The following is a 4,286-nucleotide window of genomic DNA, read 5'->3' as shown; positions in this document are numbered from 1 at the left end:
AAAAATTAGAATTAAAATACTGGGAGTATGAATCCCAGGTCGTCTCCCAACGAGTTATAGAAAGATGTGCTATTTTATTAATCAGATGTTTTCTAAAAATGGTTGAGTTGATAAACAAGAAATTAAATTAGAGAATTTATGTAATTTAAATAAAAACCTTGACTGGGAGTAGATTAGTTGGAAGCCCTATTCTTGTTGGAGTACTCTGATAAACCCATATTTCATGAGTTATTTTGTGCTTAGTTTGAGTGATTTATTCAATCTTTTACCCACTTATTCATATTAATTGCATGGTTTTACTTTCCCTTCCTTATTAGGTGATGTACGTGAAAAATATGTTTCCTAAGCTTTAAAATTAATTATTTTAATTACCTTTATTTCCATTCGATGCCGTGATTAGTGTGTTGAGTAGTTTCAGATTTTCTAAGACAGAATGACTTAAAGGATGGAAAAGGAAACGTACAAAAATGGAAGGAAAGTGCGAAATAGAGTTTTGAAGAAACTGGCATCCACGCGATCGCATGGAAGACGCGATCGCGTGTCAGGAGCGAAGAAGCAGCGACGCGGCTGCCTGACTGACACGGCCGCGCGACTTGAGCATAGCGCATTCGATGCGGACGCGTGACCGACGCGACCACGCCACAAGGAAAACTCTAGATGACGTGACCGCGTGACCCACGCGGACACGTGACAGAGGCCAAGTATCAGAATTTACAGAATACGCCCCCAGCGATTTCTTAAGCCCTTTTGGCCCAGATCCAGGTACAGAACACACATACTAGAGGCTATAAAGTGGGAGAATGCATCCATTCAAAAGAGAGCTCGCCAATTTTTTCTTCCCATGATTTAGATTTAGTCTTCAGAGAGGTTCTCTCCTCTCTCTCTTAGGATTTAGGACTTCTCTTAGTTTGTAAGAGTGACTCTCGATCCAGGTTTTACATTTCTTTGTTTTAGCTTCCCTTTCACTTTTATTTATTCCAGCACTTGAGTTGATTATTTACTTTTATAATTGAATTTATGAATTATTCCATGTTACAGATTATTATTTGAATTAATGATATTTAAGGTATTTTTAGTTTATGATTGCTCTTTTTAATTTATGTTATCATTGTTTCCGATCTGAAGATATTTTATTCCAGCAATTTACTTTTTCCCCTTTTGGTCTTGGTTAAGAAATCAGTAACTCAACAGTTACCAACTCAGCATAATTGATAATCGTTATCTTGCTAATTGAACTGAACTTCAATAATCCCAACTTTTTCTTAGGAAATAAATAGGATTCGAAGGCCAAACTAATTAGTCCCTTGATTTTCCTTTGCTTTAGTAAAGGTCAACTAAGTGGAATCTAGATTCAACTTTCATCATTGTTGAGAGAGATAACTAAGTTGGACTTCGAATTTCTCTTACCTTGCCAAAAGTTTGCTTTACAGTATTTATTTTTTTGATTGCCATTTACTTTACTTGTCATTTAATTCACTTGCTTCTCACCTTCTAAACCCCGATTACGACCTTTATAGCCAATACTAAGAACATACTTCCTTGCAGTTCCTTGAGAAGGCGACCCGAGGTTTGAATACTCGGTTAACAATTTTTAAGGGGTTTGTTAGTTGTGACAACCAAAACGTTTGTACGAAGGGATTTTTGTTGGTTTAGAGACTATATCTACAACGCAACTATTTTTATGAAATTCTTTACTGGCAAAAATCTGAACGTCAAAATGGCGCCGTTGCCGGGGAACTGCTAACGTGTGCCTTATTATTGGTTATTGTAAATATATTTTTTTACTTGTTTATTTATTTCTGTTTTTCCTTTTTATTTTTCATTTGCTACCATGAATTCTCACCCCTCTCGCTTTGAGTTTGGTTCTAACTTTGTTGAAGGAAATAGTAAGAACAGCAGGAATATGCATCAAGGTCAGACCAATCAAGGATGGATGGAGCCAAGAGGATCTAATCAACCCTTTAGGTAGCAACACCCTCCGAGATATCCTGGACAAAGACCATTCTACCGTGCATACCCAGCTGAAAGATATGGTGGACAACCTTGTAACTACCAACAAGCCCCACCCCGTGCATATAAACCATCCTTTCAACATAACCTCGAACCACCATACTCACAAGCTTCTCTTCACCATTCGCCACCATATGATCTTTCCTTACCCCAGTACCAATCCAATCACTCTCAATCACTGCCACTTTTCTATGTATCATGTCCAAATTCGGCAACCCGAGAAGCAGAGGTTCGCCTAAAGGAAACAGTAAATAAACTTCAAACAACCATTTGACAACTGGAGCAAGCAGTAATTCAATGGGTTTCTAGGTGCTCAAATACACAAGGATCAGCCACAGCCCCATGTGAACAGTCTAACGAAGAGCGTAGCATGAAGGAGATACCAGAAACTTCAGTGGACAAGACAGAGAATGAATTCATACTAGAACAAGTAGAAGAAGCTGTCATTGTTCAAGAAGAAGAGTTGGTTGAAGATCTAGGAGATGCTGAACCTCCATGGGAATCCAGAACTGAGGAGAACTCCGTCAAGGACGCTACAGTTGATGCTAAGGAGGATATTGTACAATCTCCAAGGCAAGTTGTTTATGAAGAATCAGACGGAATAACTCAAGACACAAATTCCCTTGATGATGATAGTCACAAGTCAAATTCTCTTAGTAATGAACTGGCATCCGCAAGTGAATTCTCTGAGGTCGAAGAATCTTCCCCAAGTGAATATGAAGACGATACGGAGGTAGATTCTCTCAACCTCCAATCTATGACTCAAGTGATGAGGAAGACATAGAAGACTTTGACCAGGATACAGATACACTTGTAGAACCTTGCAAGGAAGTGGAGGAATTCACAGAAGAGCACAAGGGAGTAGAACTTACAGAACCACCGGAAACACCTATCCCAAGGCCATTACCACCTAATACAAGCTTCAAGTGGGTACAATCCTTAACCTATAACTTTACTTATTCACATGAATATGGTTTGCTTGAAACAGATGGCCAGCTTAGAGCTCTTTGCGGCTTTAAGAGTAAAAGGGAAATGGCTCATACACAGAGTTGGTGCACAAGGTTCAATAAGGTTCCACGCTTCACCTCGAAGTACACGGATTGGTATCATGCTCAATTGCATGGATCACAGAGAACGTTTGGTCACCATGGTGAGATTCTACTCTTTAAACCGCCCGGATGGAGACATGTAGATCAAGACGGAGGCGGATTTAAAAGCAAGGCTTGGGATCCTAGAGTTTATTCTGACGTTTGTCACCCTGTGAGCCTGACAATCTGTTTGAAGCTGTTCAGAAGCTTTGCATGCCTAGTTTGGGATCCCGGAGGCTATTGGCATTCCAAGCACATGTGGAGATTTTTAGACGAATTTAAACATAAGCCGCCATAGCAGGAAGCTCCTCCAATGTCCAACTTAAGGACTTTAACTAAAAGTGCTAGGTGGGAGACAACCCACCATGGTATGGTCGCTTCTTTTTCAATTTAATTCTTGTTAATCACTTTCATTTTTATTTTCTTTTCATTTTACTTTATTGTACCTGGGATCATGCATAGCATTCATATTAATCATTGCATTCTGCATTTATCTTACATATAAAAAAAAAGGGATGCACGACGCGGTCGCATGCCCATGCGATCGCGTCATATTGCGAAAACACTATCCACGCGATCGCGTCACCCACGCGGCCGCGTGCCCTGGTGAAATGACAGAGACGCGTGCCCACGAGACAGAGAGTTGCGCTAAAACGACGATGGAAGCGTGTGTCTAGCACAAATTCCAGCGACGTGATCGCGCGACCCACGCGATCGCGTCATCCTCTCTCCTACCCCTCTCACGCGATCGCGCGACCTACGCGATCGCGTCACCCCCATTTTCACCCCCACCACGCGACCGCGTGCCCCACGCGGCTGCGTGGATTTCAAAATATAACCCCCCAGGTCACGCGAAACCCTATCATCGCGCCCCACCCCTTCACTCTCAACCCCCTCTCTCTCTCTCCCCAACCCTCAACCACCACCACCCAGCCACCATTACCGCTGCACCAACCACCGCAGGGAACCGCCGACCACCCACCGCTGCCGTCCGCCCCTAGCCGCAACCAACCCCCTCTTCTTTCTTCCTATTTCTTCTTCATCCCTCCTCCCCCGCCACTGCCTCCCCCCTCCGCGCCACCACACGCCGCCGCCACCGTCCAACCACAACCCCCCTTTAACAGCAACACCACCCCTTTTCCCTCTCCCTTTCCCTACCCCCATCACTCTCTCCTTCCCCCTGCCGAA

The sequence above is a fragment of the Arachis hypogaea genome, chromosome 13 (assembly GCF_003086295.3).
Source record: "Arachis hypogaea cultivar Tifrunner chromosome 13, arahy.Tifrunner.gnm2.J5K5, whole genome shotgun sequence".
Taxonomy (NCBI): domain Eukaryota; kingdom Viridiplantae; phylum Streptophyta; class Magnoliopsida; order Fabales; family Fabaceae; genus Arachis; species Arachis hypogaea.
This window is presented reverse-complemented; position numbering follows the sequence as displayed.